Genomic DNA, 20,757 nt, shown 5'->3' on the forward strand with positions numbered 1-20,757 from the left:
GGAGAAGATCTTTGCAAATTTAGGGTCATTTTGTTGAAACCTTTCAGGAAAACCACCTTAACTTGCATTTTCTGTTCCCACAGTATATATCTAACCAAAATAATTCTTGCAGCATCATGAAGTACTCTTATAAAGCCATCTGACAAGCAATCACAGTAAAAATACTTACTTGTATTGAAGGTTTCATGACCTCAAAAGGTTAGCTTTCCAGAACTGCTTGAGCGTTGAATCACAACTTGGACAGAAAAAGGAAAACCTTCATACTCGTAATCCCAGTAGGCGATTCAAGTGTTATTTAGATAATTGTAAATGAAAAAATCACTTCCTGCGTATTTTTTATACTCATATTTAAATAAATGGATGATAATTTGAATGAATGTTTTCTAGAAACCCTAGCCTTCTGAAGTAAAATTTATTGAGATGCCTATGCACCTGGTTAAGAAATTATTGATGTTAGTGATCCATATTGTTGCATGCTAAAATATTAATTTCCATAGCCTTCTGTAGTATGTTTTCTCACTGAAAGCTCGGATAGCAAAACTTTTTTTTGGAGGAACAACTTATGTGAAAGCGCACAGAAGTCTACAAATAACAGAAGTAACTTGGCACCTACAAGTGCATCAGTATCATTCTGAAAAATTAAATTTGATCTCTTTGTGAGCAAATAAAGAGTACTACAAATTTGGTATTCAAGTTCAAGAGATTGCTGAGGCAAGGAAGCAAAGAAGGTCAACTTTAGTTTGGTCAAGTTGTCTAAAACTAATGCAAGACAAGGCCAGGAAATCTTAAAAAACAAGTTGATACCTAAACATTCATCTGTATCATATCTGAAAAAATAAATTTCAAGTTCTTGATGAGCTGAAAGATGTTATGAAAATTACTAGCACAGAAAATTATAACGAAGATCAATGACACGTAACACACAGATTAAGTGGAAAATCCTCGTAAAATTATACCAAGAAAAAAACCATGGGCACATATCTTTCATATTGATTCTCATGAATTCTCACAATCACAACAATCTTCAAAATGTACATAAATCATGACTTTGAGTTGCATATAATAGTTATAGAGTCCTAATTGCAGACAACTTACAAAATTTTGTAAGTATGACTCATACAACTACATGTCCAACACATGTCAAAATTACTATATATAGTAAGTCAACAAACTGACTTACCATTATAGTATGTCACCTAACGAACAACTTCTATTTATAGTAAGCCTCGAAAGAAAATGTGCATTTGATACAACCCCTTCGGCATGGTCAGCTTATAGTGAGTGCCTTAACAGCACACAAGAAGTCTCTCTATGATTACTCAACGACAACTAGTGGAAATCCATGGTGACTTCACATTCTAACAAAAGAGAGTAACACAATCATGACTTTTGAGTTCAAGAGAGATTGTCATGACAAGAATGAGATAGTCAATTGAAATTTTGACTAAAGACCTGAACCTAAATATATACAACTTTAAACAAGAATAGGATAAATGGCAAAACAACCCTCTTGTACAGTTCCAAAAGGTTGGGCCCCACACATCTAGTGTCATCTCACTCAGTAATGACCTACAAAGCCTATCTTTACTTAGGAATCGAAACCCATTGGCCTAAAAAGACTACCTTAAACTTTATTTAGTAATGCAATCCCTAATTGAAGGAGTAAACAAATTAAAAACATAAAATGTAAAGACTTAAAATTGGGAGTTAACCCTAACCTTGTATCATAGTTTTGCCCAAAAATAATGATAGACAATGTTAATTAAGTGTTTTCTTATTAACTCTATTTTACTTAAGCTAAACTTTACGCATATAATAATTAATTCTTTATTAATTATTATCATGCAACCTAGATTAGTTTCCTTTAAAAGTTTTAATCTCCTTATTAGGGATGGATTTCTCTTTGTAATTAACATTTTTTTATTGAATAGCAATTTATCTTTTGCACATCAAGAATGTCTCCTCTATCATGGATCTATGAATTCGGGCCTCCATAGCTTTGCTTCTCTCTTTCTATGACAGGTGTTTGCATGCAGCGACTCTTGGGAGTTGTGGGGTTGAAATTTCTTCAACTTCAAAATGGTATCAAAGCTCCAAACTTTCACACCCCTATTCTCTTCATGAGCGATTTGGCAATAGTTTTCAGATCTATGTTTTTAATAGGATTTTGTATTGGATCTAGGAGGCTTCATTTTGGTTCAATTTGAGCCCAAACGAACATCATCATTGAGCTCAAAACACCCAAAAATCCCCATTTCCACATAAAATTTATCCCATCTCAACAAAGTTGATTCTAAGGCAAAAAAATTGGCCCAAGGTCGTACCGCCTTGGACACAAAAATCAAGAAAGAAACGATTTTTTTTATTTTCAAATAAAAATTTGCAACCCTTATCACAAAAGGCGATGCAAAAGGGACTACAAAAAAAAAATTTAAAGGTACATTGATTTGACGACACCCACAGGTACCTATACATGCAAACCTGTGGGTCCCATCCGGTGCCACCATGCCCCATCTTCCCACTGCCACGCATGCCTAGTTTTTCAGCAAACCAACATCTACGGCACACATTTTGCAAGGTACCCCACGCACAAATTTTCATGCGCCTTTGACGACGTTTCTGGGGCCCGTGCTTGACCTGTGTCCTCTCCAAATCAGCTAAGCCCACCGCACATCGTTGGCATCAGCAAAAGTCCCTCACTTTTGGCGCTAATTGTGCTCAGTGATTGTCCCTCTACAGACCCTTTGACTATCCCCCGCATGTGGCTTAATTCCTAGCTGCCAATTTTAGGCAAGCTTTTCCATTTCTTTTGGCATGATTTCTCGCCACGCATATGGCCACTTTGACAGGCTTTGTTGTGCTCGTTTCTTGGTGAATTTTGGGCCCTTTCTTGGTGTGCGTTCCTTTGACTAGGCGGCTTTATTCTTATTTCATGGGCTTTATTATTCCCACCACACCAACACATATTCCCACCACATGGCAACATGCCTTCTTAGGACCACCAAATGCGCATCTTTTCTTGGTCCCCACACGCGGGCCTTCTGCTCGGCATTTTTTCTTTTTGCCAGTGAATGTCATGTTTGGGATATTCCCCATCGATCTCCCTTTACATGATAGTTTTTTGGTTTTCTGCCACTTTGATTGCGTGTTTTCCATGTGTTTTGGCGGTTTGAGATTTTTCCACACATTTTTTTTATGGACACCGGTTTTTCTTGGCAACTATGTGCTTTTACCAACATGTGGGATTTTTCTGGCGAGTTTTTCTAGCATCCTACAATTTTTTTCACGCAATTTTTAACCTCGACAACCATTTGACTGTCAAATTTGGGCTCGTCAATTGTTGATGTCAACACCTGCATCATCACACCTATTTCCTCTCTTTGTTTGGACCTACCAATGGCTTTTTGCTCACATGCATACGAACTCTGTTTTTTGCAAACGACATATCACCAAAAAACTAGTTCTGAGCCCATCATGATGGTACAGGTACTTTTTAGTTTTGATGCTTTATTGATGGTTTTTTTTTTTCCCTATCAAAGTCAGGAGTTCATTTTTGGGGATTCTTTTTACCATTGGAACATGTAGGAATTTTTTGGCAAGTTTTTCCAACATCCTCATTTTTTTCAAGCAATTTTTAGCCTTGATAGCCATTTGACCATCAAATTTGGGCTCATCGGTTGCTAATGTCAACACCTGCATCATCACACCTATTTGCTCTCTCTATTTGGACCTACTAGTGACTTTTTCCTCACATGCATACGAACTTTGTTTTTCACAAACAAGATATCACTAGAAAATTACTTCTGAGCCTGTCATGATGGTACAAGTACTTTTTAGTCTTGATGCTTTATTGATGATTTTTTTGCTATCAAAGTCAGGGGTTCATTTTTGCACTCTGAGAGACATATCTGGAGCATCTTGTCTCCAATTTGGGAATTCCTTATATCGTTGAAAGGTATTTCTCTACTCTTCCCAGTGATGTTAGTTGTTTTCCATATTCTGCTCCAGGTACATCCTATTTAGGTTTTTACTTTTTGCATTCTGGTAGATATCTTGGTTGTTCAGGTCCAAGGATTGTTTTCATTGCTTCATAAGATTCGTTATGGTTGTACTATCTATTGTATCAGCCTTATGTCTCTTCTAGTCTTTGTAGACATCTATTGTATGCATTTATGCAAATACACTGAGATAAAGTGCCATATTTACTTTAGTATTTTCGTTTTAGTTGTTTTGCCTTCTAATTCAACCAGTGTCATCTGAGGACACTCATGCAGATTATTATATACTTGGAATTCATCATATCTTGTGCCTTATTGTCCCAGAAGATAAAAACAAAAGGGTGATCATGAAAAACACCACTAAAGCATAAAGAAGTTGCAAAGCTTTGTCAAATAGTAACAACTGTCCTGAAGAACCTCCACTTAAATAGAACCTGGCCAAGTAGAGAACACTATAATTTGCATGAGTACCCTCGAAAAGCGCTACACAAATCAGGAGGCACACAAACGCAAACAACTGAACTCAAAGACACAGATGGCATGAAACATCAAAAGCCTGAAGAGTTGATCAATCAAACATGAAAGGTTGCATCCAAAATAGGAATGAAAAGAAGAGTGTCTATATGGTAAATGATCCATCTCATCAAAATGCATAGGTACCCAACCACTGCATTCGCCTAGTACATAAGAACAAATACTAAATACATAGCTCACTTCGACGAACCAAGGAAGCATGAGAACCAACAAAAGAAACCCCCCTAATGCAGACATAGGTGAGGTGACAGGTAACTAGAAAAAGTGGGCCAATAGAACTACATGCAAGGAACCACAAACAAGATGCACAAATAAATACATAATAGTGTATTGAGGTGATCAATCTCAAACACATCATGATGCTAATGTCACGGAAGGGAAACTTATTGGACAAAAGTAGATTGCAAACAAAGACAAAACATCAACCCCCCATGGCACTTAATCAGAGTAGTGCATGTACAATAAGGCACAAGATATGGTGAATCCCAATAATACAGGAATCTGTCTGAGCATTCTTAGATGACACTACTCAAATCAAAAGACAAAACTAAGCAAAACAACTGAAATGAAAATAATGAAGGAATATGACACTTTATCTCAGTGCGTTTGCAAAAATGCATACAATAGATGTCTACAAAGACCAAAAGAGACATAAAGCTGTACAACAGATAGTACAGCAAAAGAGGAATCATCTAAAGCAACGAAAACAATCCCCGAACTGAACAACCAAGATATCCACCAAAATGCAAAAAAAATCAAAAAATTGAATAGGATGTACCTGGAGCAAAATCTGAAAAAACAACCATCACTAGAAAAAGTACAAAATGATCTTTCCAACAATATAAAGAATTCCAAAACAGAGATTGGCTGCTGAAGAAATGTCTCTTGAAGTGCAAAAATGAGCTATGAATTCAACAACAAAAAAGTCATCAAGAAAGCATCAAAATTGAAAATTACTTGCACCACCATGACAAGCTCAACCCACAGCTCCCAAGAATCACAACATGCAAACACCTGTCACAAAAAGAGAGGAGCTATGGAGGATGGAATTCATAGATCCACAAAAGAGAAGTCGCTCTTGATGTGCAAAAGATAAATTGCTATTTAACCAAAAAGTGTTAATTAAGAAGAGAGATCCTTCCTTATAAAGGAGATCAAAACCCTAAAGGAAACTAATTTAGGTTGCATGATAATAATTAATAAAAGAATTAATTATTATATGCCTAAAGTTTAACTTAAGTAAAATAGAATTAATAAGGAAATACTTTATTAACATCCCCCTAAGATAAACTTACGAAGTAGCTAAAAACCTAGAAAACTACTACCAAAAGTAAATTTGGGTCCAAGCAACAAGACTTGATAAGGTACCCAATCACAACCAAATCCTTGTAAAGAGAAGAAATAGAGAAAACCACCATGTACAAGGAGACCACTACTGAATATCCCAAACCCACCATTCAATGGCGAAAAGAAAAAAAGACAAGCAGAGGACCCACATGTGGGGACCAAGAAAAGATGCACCAGTTGATGGTCCTAAGTGGGCATGTCACCATGTGGCAAGAAGATGTGCTGGTGTGGCAAGTAAAGATGGGGCACATTGCCAGCAGATGACACTCGCTAGTACCACACAGCAGCGAGAAGATGGGCAATGATGGCAAGGGACGGCACCCACAAGTACTACGTTGTTATTGCGAGTGTCGTTTGCTACCACTATGCCCCATCTTCTTGTCACTGCACATGCCTAGTTTTTCAATGGACCAACATTTGCAATAAACATTTTGGAAGGCACCTCTGCCCACAATTTTTTTTGCGTCTTTGACAACATTTCCGATGCTTGCGCTTGACCTGCGCCTACTGCTCCTCTCCCATGTTTACTAAACCCATCGCACGCTGCTAGCGTCGGCAAATTTCCCTCACTTTTGACACCATTGCGCTTGGTGATTGTCCCTCTATGGGCCCTTTAACTGTCCCCCACACGTGGCTTAATTCCTAGCCACCAATTTTAGGCGAGCTTTTCCATTTCTTTTGGCATGATTTGTCGCTGCGCATACAGGTGGTTTGACATGGGGGATGTTGACGTAGCAACTATACCCCCAATGAGATCCCTCTCTACCACCAATACGTGCTTTTGGTGTGATGGCAAAATCTACATGGTATCAGAGTGCAGGTCATCGGTTAGAGTCACTCAAACCCTTTTACCCTTTGCCCGCATAGCCTTGGATTATCAAGATGGTGTGTATTGGGTGCAAATCTCACATGATAAACGGTTGTATCCAGCTCCATCATGTTGGTGTCGTTGGACTATATCCCTGATGAGATCCCTCTCTACCAACAGAATGGGTTTTTTGCTTGATCGCAAAACCTACAGACAGCAATAAAGAAAAGAAGAACAAAAAATAAACACATAAAGACACAACACATTTATCCTGGGAAAACCACATTGGCACTTTTCCTTGATGTCATCATTGTGATTCATGGTTCTTTTGTTATGTTTTGTGGATATTCTAGTGTAGCTGATTGCCTTCCACGAGTCTTGCTCAGTAAGCCAGAACTTTGTTCAGTCATACCTGTCTGAATGATTCAAGCTTGACTTTGTCATCTGCAATGTGTCATGAAGTGAAGATGCAGCTTACATTTTTCTGTGGATCCTGAATGATAACTTTACTAGGTGGCTGCCAATGTTACTCAGTTCTAGAACAGCAGGAATTTTAGCAAGTGACAGATGGTTGTGAGCATCCACTGCAATCTGAATAATAGTCTGCAAAGTAGTTAATGTATTTATCATCTGTGTTTTTCAAGCTGTGCAAATTCTTCAAATTAACTGCTCAATTATTCTTACAGAATAAAGGTGTTTGTGGAATCCTCAGAATCCTCGAGTTGAAAGGAATCTGTTATTATGTAATCACTCTCAAGGGTGATGATCTGCTTGTTTAAACGTATGTGCCATCTTGTAACTGCTATTTCTGGCAGCGTAGAAGGGGGAAGTCCCAAAGAAAACCTAATTGATATGGCCAGTACATAGAAAGCATGGAGTTGGCCTACTACCTAGAAGTGTCGTTATATTATGCACAATAAATAGTAAAGCATAGCCAAACCATCTCTAAACAACCTGAAAGATATAAAAGTTGATAAATATGACATCTCCTTCAACTGCTTTGACCCGACGCAACACGAGTGATGGTTTTCTCCTCATAGGCCCCTCAACTTCTTAAATATTTCTTTGGATCTTGGCAGCATTGCATCTAAATCAGTTAGCCTAATACAATCAAACTTTAAGCATGGCTACAAAAACTTGGGAGGCTTCGGCAAGCACTATCCATGAAGGGCACTGCAGGATTGCAATCCCTTAACCTTTATCGAATCAGGCCTCTTATAAAATCACTTTAAAAAAACATCTTTTGTCTGCATGGTTTGTTACTTTGAAAAAACAATTTTTGGCTGCATGATTTGCCACTCATCCGTCTATTCTGTCTAAAACATACATTGAATTATGTTTTTTTGGTCTAAAAATGACCTATGATTCCCTTTATAATTCAACATTCTTAAGAGATACAAATGGACTTGTGGCCGTCATATAAAAGTAGGTGATGAATATGGCAGGGTTTGTTAGATTCGTCGTCAATGAACTTAAATCTGACCATGAAGCTGATTTACGATAGTCAAATGATACCTTTGGAAGGTTGCGGTAGAATATTTGGTCATGACAATACTGCCATTATCTTAAAGAGTGAATAAGAATAACGTCACTCGCTTGGTATTTAAGTGCCAAAAACATAAACAAGGTAAAAGATAACTATTTATTTCCTGAATCCTAGATTTATACAATCTGATCAGTAACTGTTGCAAAATGTGACATTGTTTAATGAATCAGAAGCCTTGAACTTTGAAGCCAAAGTCATATGGTGACTAGATTACTCATCCATAGGCCCAGACCCTAAAGACAATTAGACATGATAATAGGCCATCCAAGGCCAAAACCGAAAATTTGCACGAAATCGCAAAATGATTGAATTGAATCTTGTTCATGGGATAAACTAAGCTATGGACTGCATCAAGATAGCAAACCCTAAATACCAATCATCAGGCTTAACACGGCAAACAATAAAATCCTAAAATCTGAAAGAAGAAAACAAAGATCTTGAATCACTCACCAAAATGAATCATAAATCATTTGGCCTCAATTGGAAGCTTTTGGTTTATTTTAAACAAGAATTGTCGACGACAACTGCATCCGAATATAATGAATTATGGAATTTACATATGTGCTCTCAAACGCTGATCAAGAAATCCTTCAATCGAGGCAACAATCAACTAAATACTTTCTGCATAAACCAAAAGCGCTCAATGCATCTGCACCTGCTACTTTCTTTACTCTTCTCGCGCCAAATCTATGGAGAATCCTTCGTTATTGGCACAACAGGAATATAATAATGTTCTTGGGAGATTTTCCGTTCTTGTTAATCTCCGCAAAGAAATATTTTATTGGGCAAGTCGCACAAGGCAACTGTGCAAAGACGGTCAAGGAGTAGATTTCTGGGAAGTCTACCCTTAAACGATGCCATCGTGGACGCCAATCTTATACCCCTTCAACTCCACCTTTACCAACGCCCGCGCTCGCCGCGGGGCACGCTCCTTAAAATACAAAACTAATTGCTGTGCTTTCATGTACATAGATTCCTTACGAGAATCATGGCTGGGAGAATAGATAGATGTTTTATAGTTTTACCATGTGAAACTACCATCTTGGGATGGAATGGGTTTGGCAAAGAGCCATGGAAGATTTGTCAAACATATTAGTGTAGATTCATGTTTTTAGTTTTACTATGTGAAACTAGTATCTTGGGATGCAATGGGTATGGCAAAGTAGAAGATTTATCAACAAAATTACTATTTATTGTAATTGTTGGAACTTTTCAATGAAGAATATAATGAGGTTTTGTTATGAATGTGACTCTGTTATGTTTTATGTTTGTAATAGGAGAAATTTGAAAAAGGAGGAATAGAATGAATGAATGAATGAAGGATTTTAATGATGTCCACAAGACCAATAGTTTACGGGACCACAAAACAGAGAAACCTAAACTAACTCCATGTTCTTTTCCAGCTTTGATTTCCTACTATGACTTTTGATAATCAAACTAGTAGTTTGCCTCATCTTATCATATTCACATAAACTATGCATATGTATGCCCTCCTCCAAGATGAACCCGTATTGGGCTTGGATGTTCACATATGCTATGCCCTTGATGAGAAAGTGTCATTCAATTTCAAGAACCCTTTTTTTGCAAAACTTGTAGATCCTCTCGTCTCATTCCTCTTTATGCCTTTTCCATCCACCTGCCTTGCATCTAAGATGATGAGAACCTTTCCTCGGTTGAGCCACTAATACCCTAGCCTTGCCATTAATAGCTAACCCAAGATAAGCCTGATCCTCATGCTCCCTAGTAGGGTTGGATGCTTCAATACAGTGGGTCTTTTTATGCCCCATGTTATGAGACCACATGGTAGTTTGGAATTTTCCCATGACAAACTTCTTTATTCCTACATGTGTGGTAAGACAATCTTGCAAAGTGATGTCCTAGACGCACAACCACTTTATGTTTTATTTCATTCATGTCTTCTTCCTACGAGTCAAGCCCTCTTTCATTGCAATTTTGGGCCAGCTTTGGTTATTCATGTTTTCAAGTTTCTTTTGTAACTGAGTTATAGTTGTCACCTCCAACAAGTGCGTACCAACTTCCAGTAAAGTAATTTCATACAATATAGAGGCCTTGACTTTGACATTGTTATGATTAAGTGTCTATGGATCCTCTATACTTGTTTCCACCCACTCTTTGTCATGTCCCCCCCCCCCCCCCCAAAACCTCGCACTCGCAAAGAACAACCAAAGTGACCAAAAAATCAAAGAGAGTTTTCTTGGTCTCCCAATCCCAAATCTCAACATTTCTACATGTGTTTTATAGTATAAAGGAAGCTTTCCACCCTCCTTGAGTATTTTTTAGTCTATAGGTCTCCCAGCTAAGCCTATAATGGAAGTTAATCCCCAAATATATGTACTCCACAACTTCTAACAAGTTGCCTTCAAAAAGAAAGTCCAAGTGTTCCTTCTTCCTTTTCAAAGAAAAAATCATAATTTTTGTCTAGGTAATTTTCGCCTACATCCCTACTTCCTAACAAAAGCACTTGAATAGAGATATAGACAGAAGGGATAGATAAAGAGAGAAAGGTGGAGATGGAGATGGAGATGGAGGTGGAGGTGGAGGTGGAGGTGGAAATGTGTAACAAGAGAAGAAGAGGAGACAAATATCATAAGATGAAAGAGATAAATATATAAAGGGGAGTGAAAAAATTAGAGAGGGGGATATATAAAGATAGAGATATAGGAAATGATATATTAAGAGAGAAAAGGATATATAGGTGAGGAGGCATAGAGAGATACTAAGATAGAGATAGAGGGAGAAAAGGGAAAAGAAATTTGGAAAGAGAAAAAAAAGGCTTTTAGATATAGATATAATAGTACAAGAAGAGAGGGGGGTGGGGGCAAATGGATAAAGAGAGGGGATATGTTTAGAGATGGAGGGGGGTTGGGGAAGATAGAGGTAGAGATGGAGATAGAAGGGGAGATGAACATGAAGAGAAATAGAGAGAGAGAGAGGTGGGGGGGGTGTTGAGATAATAAGAATAAGGGAGAGAGAATGGGGGTTGTTATTGTTTGAAAGATATCTAATATATACATGAAGATTGAAGTGGTAAAGAAATGAAACACACATAAATGAGAGAGGGAGATATATAAAGATAGGGATATAGGAAATGATATATCAAGATAGAAAAGGAGATAGCATGAAAAGGGATAGAGAGATACAAACATATATATATATATATACACACACACACATAAAAAAATATATATGTGTGTGTGTGTGTGTGTATATATATATATATATACATACATATATATACATGTGTATACATATATCTATGTATATATATATATGTATACATATACATATATGTATACATATATATACATGTATATATGTATACACATATGTATATATATGTATGTATATATATGTATATACATATGTGTATGTGTATACATATGTATACAAATATGTATACATATGTATACACATATGTATATATACATATATGTATATGTATACATATATATGTATATGTATACATATACATATATGTATATGTATATGTATATGTATACATATATATGTATATGTATACATATACATATATGTATATGTATACATATACATATATATGTATATGTATATACATATATATCTATATATATACATATATATCTATCTATATAGATAGATAGATAGATAGATAGATAGATAGATAGATAGATGAAATTAGATATAGATATAATTGTACCATCTTAAAATGGGAGCATCCATCATTTAAGACCTTTTAGCTCTTGCCCTTTAGTGATTTTATGGACCATGGATGCATTTGTGCTCAATCTCTTTTTCCTCCTACTCAGTTGTGTTGACATAAATGATGATGTGATGATGGTGTGAAGAGTGATGATTTGATTGCATGATGGGCAGTTATTGTGTTGATATTGATGTCAAATATTGACCTAGTGTTCCTAGTAATATTTCAAACATATTTATGGAGAATTGAGTGTTGTGGTACGGATCAACAAGTGTGATCATTAAGAAAGCATTACCACTATCTCTTGAGATGCATATGTTGTTTTTTGTTGTTGGAGATAAGACCAAGATGATTAGTGAAGTCATGGTACAAGTACTAGAAACATCTAGTGACAAATGATAGGTGATTTGAATGGTTTATCAAATCCATGATGAATGGAGTGAACCAATCGTAAAATGATGTTCACAAGACAATGAAGCCAATATAGTTATGATAGAAACTCATTAGAATTTAAAGGTAAAGCATTTTGAGGATGGAAAGGTGACAAGTGAAACACTTTCACGTTAGATAGGTGGTCGATGAAGTTGTAACAGATAAGTGACATTGTGACAGACAAGTTAAGGAAAAATGAGTTATTGACAATTGGTTAACTAGTCATCAATGACATGTATTGAGGTTGTGATGAAACTAGATGAGCTAGTCATGATCTAGTGATGTGGATGTACATGTGGAGGTGATGATTTGGCATCAGAATGATTGAGATTGATGTGTGGAGAAGATTCTAGAGGAAGCTTGTGATAGGTCAAGACGTGTCTGACCTCTGGCATAGAATTCAATAAATTAGTTGGTGCAATCATGGAAGGTGGTTTGTAACATAAGATATTGTCTTGTGGCAATTGCGTCTAAGTAGTATACTTCAATTTTCCTACAATAATACATGTAGGATGTGGTTAAGTTGGTAGAAGAAGCAAACAAGTATAAATAGGTGAAAAAGGGATAGGTTTGATGTTGTTGATCATGGTCTAGTTTGTGTAGGTGAAGAAGTGAAGGTGCGACACAACCAAGAAGAAGAAAAGTGAGTTGAGAAGTGATTTTAAGCTTAAGTGGACATGATCAGATAGAGATAGTGTTGTTTCTCAAATCAGTCTTTTTGTTGTTCCCTAACTGTTGCAATAGGCAAAATCCCTTAATGAGGTGGATACTAACAAGTCCTTATTAAAATAACTTTAATAGGATGGCTCTTTATCTAGTGTCCTTTAATAAGGTTGCTCCCAACATGGGAAAGCTCCTAACAAGGCAGAGGTAAATTACATAATAGGGTGGCAACTATCAATGTCTTTGTAACTCCTAACATAGTTATGCTCCTTATAGGGCATACTTTAGAAGAGTACAAATTATTTGTGGGTGCTAATCCCCACTACATTGTTTATCCAATTTGGGTTTTCACGTAACCAAAATATATGTCAAATGTGTGAATGGTTTCATGTGATGATGTTTTTATTTGTTTCATTTGAGTTGATTACAAATTAGAGATTCAAGAGGTTGAAAAAGTTGTGTATTTGGTTGATTACTAATTCACCTTCCCCTCTCCCCCTCCCCACCCTCAATAATCACTTAGATCCAATAATTGGTATCATAGATTTGGTCCTCTATTGTAGTGAAAGATTAATAGCTTGAGGAAATTATCCAAGATGATTAAGGAGGAGGTTCCCATGTTTGATGCAGATCAAATATGGGGTTTTCCAACTTCTACGACAATCTTGTCAAAGTGCTTCAAAAATGCTTGGGTTCCTTTAATGTTGCAAATGCAAAAAACAACTAATGGCTCTAATGACTCAAACTATACAATAAAGTTCCTCAATGAGCTTAAAAGGGTTTAAGGGCTTCTACTAACCCAAATTGACCAAAAGAATCCACTCAGAAAGTTTCAAGTACCCACTTAATAGGAAAACTCCAAATGCTGGCCTACTAGGCCTAGAAGACAATTAGGCCTCAAGTGACCATTTTCTCAACTTTGCTCCATTTTTTTCTACAATAATTATTATATATATATATATATATTTGAGCACCCATTTGGTTCTTCTACATATTATAGTAAACTCACTATGCCTTTTTTTTTGTACCAACACCTCAATATGGTTAACTATGATTGTTTTAAGGTCTCTAGCACCTCACCTTTACAAAGAAACCATGGTGAATATTTGTCATCCAACCTTGTAAAATTTCACAAAACTCTAATTTGACTACAATTAGAGAAATATGCAATCAATTTGACACTACAAGCTTCCTATACCCAAAAGCCCCAATTCACCCCAATTCACCCTTAAAAAACTAGGACTTTCTCAATGTTACCCTTCCAAACAATGATTGATTCACCTTCTTATCATATAGGATCAGATTTAATCATAAAATCACTACCTCATTAAGGCTTAACTTCTACTACAATAGCCCTTACATTGATTTGGTGTTCCTTAGACCAAATAGCCATATCGTGATCACCAACTCCCAACACTTATCTACAAATTTGGCGTTAGTTCCATATTGCACATGTTAAATCACAATCATTCCTTGAGAAATTGATGTAGGGAACTCCCCTTAAATACCATAAACTCATAATAGAAACAAAGAAACAAACTCGGCTCTGCACGAGGGGTTGCTGCTACTTATCCATGAGCACTTCAAGGCTACTATAAGCATCACCCCCCCTCAAATGGAGAATGTGGAGTTTGGTAGTTCTAGTTACTCCTCTGACTCGAATGAAATACAGAGCCTCAGCTCTGAGAAAGGTGGGATCTCTTCTTTGGGGAAATCAGTGACTTACCATGCTAAAAAATCACCCTCCCCCATAACCCCTAGCATGAAAGCCCTAGGGATCTTGGGTAGAAGCCTCCTAAGAAGGCTGAGGAGGGAGACAACGATGATGAGGAGGAATCGGAGTCTGAGGAGGTGGTTAAGGAGACGCAAGAGGAAATTAAGGAGGAAAGTGGAAGGAAGAAATACAGGAGGGAGAGTTTGGAGGAAGTGTGCTCTCAATTTGAGGAGGCGTCTGTGCTGCCCCTTTCTCCTGTCCATCTCCATCCTGAGGAGCAGAAAGAGGAGAAAGCTGGGTATGTGGAAGGGGAAGTGTAGACCAATGACAGGAGGAAAGCATGGATCAACTTCAATGTCAAGACTTCTAAGATGGGCATCTTCAGGGAGGCCATGAATCCCCAAATCCTCATGGATAATCAAGAAGAACAGTGGCTGGAAGAACTCATTGATCCAGTGATTGTGGCTATTTCGAACAGAGCCAAGGAGATAGGGATGAACCTCTTGAATAATGCTCGTAACAGTATGATTAATAATTTTTGTTCAATCAAATGGCTTTTCCACAAGCTCGAGGAGGTCAAAGATCAGGTGAAACATATTGAGGCAACAAGGAAAGGGATGGATGCTAATAGGAGGACAGATTCGACTGATAGGCTCAGTCTGGTAGAAAAAAGGATACATAACCTGGAAAACTACAATCACAACCTTGCGAACCAGATGTTCTCCTTGTTAAGCTCCATCAACAACAACATCATCTCTCTTATGGGTTGGATCAAAGACAGAGAAATGCACGAAGATGAGGAAGGAAAAGACAGGGATGAAGCCAGAACGAAGGATGACTCTGCAAAGGACAACTCCATTCCTGATCAGGACCAGGGGAACCAAAGGGCGCAATAGATGGAAGCGAAGGAGAATCAACTGGCCTTTGAGGTTGCTCAGGTTATGCAAGATCTGGAGCAAAAGAACGAGGAATAACTCTCACCTATTCTTTTTCTTATTGTTGTCTTTTGGCTTTAGACTGTGGCTTTGCTCACCTTTTTTTCCTGGTCTTTTCTCATAACTCTTCTTTTTGGCTGGGCTTAATGCTTATTATTAGCCTATGAACTTAAACTTGTTTGGTTGGGCTTTCACGCTTATTATCAGCCTTTTTTTGTATTAACTACTGGGTTTCAAGTTCCCTATAAAACCTATTTATCTAATCAAAAACAAAGAAACAACAACAAAAATATGAACTTCTTATTATTGTTGCAAACATGGAATTACGGAATTCTCAATTACAATATGCTAACCTAAATGGGTGCCTTCATTACAGTAATTTGCAAGACAGTGCTGTGAACTATCACCTCGAGTTGTGGGCCAACAGACCCTAACAATACACATAGAGTTGGCCAAATACATTTTTGACAAATTATTTTAGAAATTTTGGTAGCCCAACTTTTGAAGGCCATAACTCACAAACTGTTGCTCTGATTGGCTATTATAACCACTTTTCAAAAATGTCAACCCTTGATCTACAGGCTTGACATTGTGCCAATGCCCTTTTGTTGAGTTTTTGGACCTCATCCGAGCACTCTAAGGCCTCCAACGGTGAGCTTGAAGATTTTTCTACAAATTTTTCCACCGAAAATCCGTAATGACCTCTCTGATACTTAAGCTAGAGTGATGAGATTTTTATGTTAGGCTTACAACTCTAAAATGAACCATCCTATAGAAAATGAGAACATTTTGAGCTCGTATGACAAACTTACTAAAAATAGTAAGTTCCCATAAATAGTAACCACCCTATCTACTAGTCCTTATTAAAATAGAAAAGGTTAAAAATAAAATATTTTTGGGTGATGCAAGATTTTCCTTACACCCTAGATACTCCTGCATCAGAAGTAGATCAATACATTCACAGAATAATCATTTCCCATTGTAGAAACTCAAAATTGGTAAGAAAATGTATCTTCCCAAGACTCGGTTAGCAAATTCAATAAGGAAATGCAATAGTAAATGTTGTTAGATCATGCACAAGGCCTTGACTAAGTTTATTGGTGTCCACCAATAATTAGAGGGTAATAAGAAACAAAGGAGCAATCAAACTTATAAGGGGAAAATGCAAAAATCAGTTATTTTTATTGTATTTGAATTCATAGTCCATACAATGTTTGTTGTATCCTTACCACATTCTCATTACCATGTCTTGACTAGGCAATATAATATGCATCCCAACTAATCCAATTGATCAACAGATCATTAAAATCTCATCAGGGGCCTTAAACATCTCTCCCTCCAAAAGTGACTAAAATTTTGAATTTTCAACTCTTGTTTAATTGCTCTATTTGTGTTCTATTTTTATCAACTTTTGAATATTGTCTCATCTAGGACCTATTTAACCCATCTAGGACCTTACTAGTCCATTTAGATTCCCTTGGACACCATTATTCCCCCTTACAAGCAATTAGGTCCCAAGATCCTTATCAAGACCTTTTGAACTTTTTATCTTTACATTAAATTGATCATTAGACCATGATTGGCCTCAAAACATCCCAAATGACTTTAATAGACGTTCTTTCACTCTCCAAGGTATCGTGTGTCTTTATGAGGCCTTGTGTTGTGCTAGGTTCCCCTGTACCATACTTCCCACCTACAAAAGAACTCTTTCCCCAAGAGATAAGGGGTCTTGTCTTCACTCCACCTTGTCTGCTTGATGAAAACTTGCAATTTGGTCCTCTCCCATCAAGTATATGTTTCAATAACAACTCATGATCCAATCTTACATCAACATGGTTAGAAAGATGAAAAAAATGTCATCATTGCCCTCATTGACTATGATTTGGGACAATCACCACCAAACTTCTTAAACTCCACTTTTATCTACTCTTTAGGATCTAAATGACCCCTACTATTGTCCACCATGGACAAACCTATTCCACCTTCCATTGGTAAAATAATAGGACACCAATGTGTGTGCACAACCACACCATCTTCAACCATATTAATCTACCCTGATGTCATTTTGTATTATCTGTCCTTTTCATCAGTTTTCAACACCAATATGTGGGTTTATAAATATATATCCTCTTTTAACATTAATAAGATGCAAACAATTATTAAATAACCAATCCTTTTGATCTTCACATGGTAAGATCTAATTCATAACCTTTAGTTTAAGGTATTAAGGATTTCCTCTTCACGTGACATGTAAGGACCCACACCTTATGTCCTTTTGTATATGTGTTATTCTTCTTTATTTACTCTCTTATGTTAATATATTATTATTTTGGAAACTTATGTATCCATTCTTAATAGGCATCAACCAAGTCTTGTGCATGATTTATATAATATATGATAAGTTACCTTCACAAAAAAGAAGTGATATGGTTGATTTTTTTATTTAAAGAGGTGCTACTATTTGTGGGCTTGAGACTCCCTCTCTAGTGGCCACATCATGACATGGAAGACAATCCTACACTCTTTCCAGCTCTCAAGAGTATCGTGCCTACACTATTACAATAAATGATCTTAGTCCCAAACAATAGATACAACCTCAAGTCCTATTACACTTATGTGGTGACAATAAGAGTTTTTGGAGACATGAATAATAATATCACAAATTCCATAGAACAAATCCACTGATAATGTTTGTATTTGTGAAGTGGAAGATTTAAGAGTGGTGTGGATGCTCTTCAAATTTTAGACCACACAAGACACCATACTTCCATTTTGAATAGTGCACTAGTGCATTTCACCCTAAATCGTGACCAAAAATTGCGACCAAGTTTTTTAAATGGGTTGGTTGGTCACGTTATAAAGAAATTTTTTGTTTTTTTTAAAAACATGCCCGTGTTGGTCGCAATTGCGACAAATTAATTACGTCGAAATTGCGACACACACGGTAGCATAAAACCAAAAAAAAGGGCCAAAAATGTAATTCACATTTCATTTGGCGAAGCTGCGAGTCCGGTCTCCATCAACATTGGCACGAGGGAAGCTGCAAGTTCGGTCTCCATCAACATTGGTGCGAGGGAAGCTGCGAGTCCGGTCTCCATCAACATTGGCGCGAGGGAAGCAAAAAAGTCTAGTCTCCATCAACATTGGCACGAGGGAAGCAAAAAAGTCCGATCTCCATTGAAAAGGGCATAAGGGCACATCTACTACAGATCATTGACGGGTGTGTTTGATTGTAGAACATTGTAATAAAACTTTGTTGCGACTTATTGCTATGATTGTAGACTTCCATTTGTGCTTTCCCTTTTGTTTTAGCTCTTGTTCTTGCCACCTCCTTCATGCTCCAATCACATGGTATTTTAAAGTTTTTTTAGGGGTTTTTTTTTTCCACTTTTTATGATATGTAGTGTATCATCTCATTAGATTCTTCACTCATACTATGCGACTTTCCACGAACTGCCTATTTGGATTATGTTCATGATCTCAACTATTAGGGGAACTCTGTACACTCTGTCTTCTCTCGGCTGTGTAGGGTTCTAGAATTTTGAACGTTTTTGATCTCCTTAGGGCTTGAAGAGCCTTATCTTTATCAGGTCTTCTTCCTTTGAAATGGATGTCATCTGAATTGACACTGAGTTTCTTATCAAACGCAATTGGCTACTTTGCATAATTCACACTAATAGAAACAACAACACCAACTACTTGTTACTCTGCAAGGAAAAAGTGAGCCTCTTCTGCACCCCTTTCACAACTTTCATGCAATATTTTGTGTCTGTTACAAAGTGCACTCCACATTTAATGATTCGTCTTGATAGAAGTCCTCTCCTTGGAAAATAACAAGCTTTTTCATTCTTGAATAGGGCTTGACTACTATTCTATTTATCCTAGGAATGCCATGTAAAACTCTCTACCATATACTGATATATTCAGGCTGTATTGTGTTTTTTAATGGACACTTTTAATGGATTTCTACCAAGCCACTACTTTAAGAATATGCTCTCTTTCGTCAAGATTACTTTCTAGGACAATTACTAAACTTTTTATGTCAATACTTCAGTTAGAAATATGCTTTCTTGTTGAGCAACACAAAATCTGCCTTGTCTTCATAATTTTGTAAATTTCTATGATGCTCATCTTGCAAAATCAACCTTGACATTTTTAAAAATTCATTGAAACATAGTGCATATTCCTTGTCTCTTGTATCATATTTCATTATTCCACAAAGTTTTGCTCATGATCAAATCATACAATTACATAGCCTAATAGTTCCTTAAATCAAATTAGCATACATATAGAAAAAATGCACGGAGATGGCAGGTTGTGAAAGCAATCATATAGGGCTGCAACGTGGGTAGCCTGTATTAATCCTTGAAACCTGCCATGTGTATGAGGGCTTGGCACTACTGACAGTTGGCTAAACACATGGAGCGCATTTTTTAATTCATACACTGCTTGATGAACCTCATCAGCAGTACGTTTTTGCTTTTGAAGTGTTGAAGTTGAAAACTTTTGCATGGCAACACCAACATCAAAGCGTAACATGTAATTTGAGGGTGCCAAATGTACTGCTCTTAATAATGTTCTTTTACAATCTTGCCACTGTTCTTCTTCATAATGTGATCGAGCTAAATATAATAAAATTTGGGTGTCAGTGCCAAAATAGAATTTCCTCAAACAATTTTGATACATTTCCACTGCAAGCCCAAACTGTCCTTGTGCAAAGTAAACATGTTCTAGATTTACCCACACATCAGGCATCTAAACAAAGATGTTTCGTGCTGCAGCTTCTTGAACCTATGTGAAAATTTCCTTTGCAATATCAAAATGACCCCTTTCGACTAGCACAATGCCTACCCCATTTGCAACATAGACATTTCCAGGTCTCTGAGCCAACACTTTACAATACAGTTCCCTAGCCTTATCAAGATGTATTCCCTCCACATATAGATCCTTCTTCTCATTGCGTGAAGCTACAAAATAATTCTAGTTTCCAAGAGAAATGTCAGCATAAGCATCCTTACCATCTGATACATTTTGTGTAGTTTTAATTGTTTCTTTTGCTTTAAGCCAGTCATCTGTTTTC

General features: G+C 36.9%; 1 protein-coding gene across 12 annotated transcripts in view; it reads right to left on the bottom strand.

The window, feature by feature from the left end:
* The window catches only part of LOC149556875 (uncharacterized), a 103,247-nt gene extending 94,026 nt beyond the window's left edge, over positions 1-9,221 (bottom strand). For 4 of the 12 annotated variants that reach the window (XM_089831480.1, XM_089831472.1, XM_089831476.1 and 1 more), the window contains exon 1: positions 8,684-8,985. The gene's annotated coding sequence lies outside the window, so the exon portion shown is untranslated. Of the gene's footprint in view, positions 1-8,683 lie in introns of all 12 variants that reach the window. The other 8 variants (XM_089831477.1, XM_089831481.1, XM_089831483.1 and 5 more) reach the window with 8 other exon arrangements.
* Positions 9,222-20,757: the final 11,536 nt, after the last annotated feature.

This window comes from Cupressus sempervirens, chromosome 5 (assembly GCF_028749045.1).
Source record: "Cupressus sempervirens isolate cs-2001-9-10 chromosome 5, ASM2874904v1, whole genome shotgun sequence".
Taxonomy (NCBI): domain Eukaryota; kingdom Viridiplantae; phylum Streptophyta; class Pinopsida; order Cupressales; family Cupressaceae; genus Cupressus; species Cupressus sempervirens.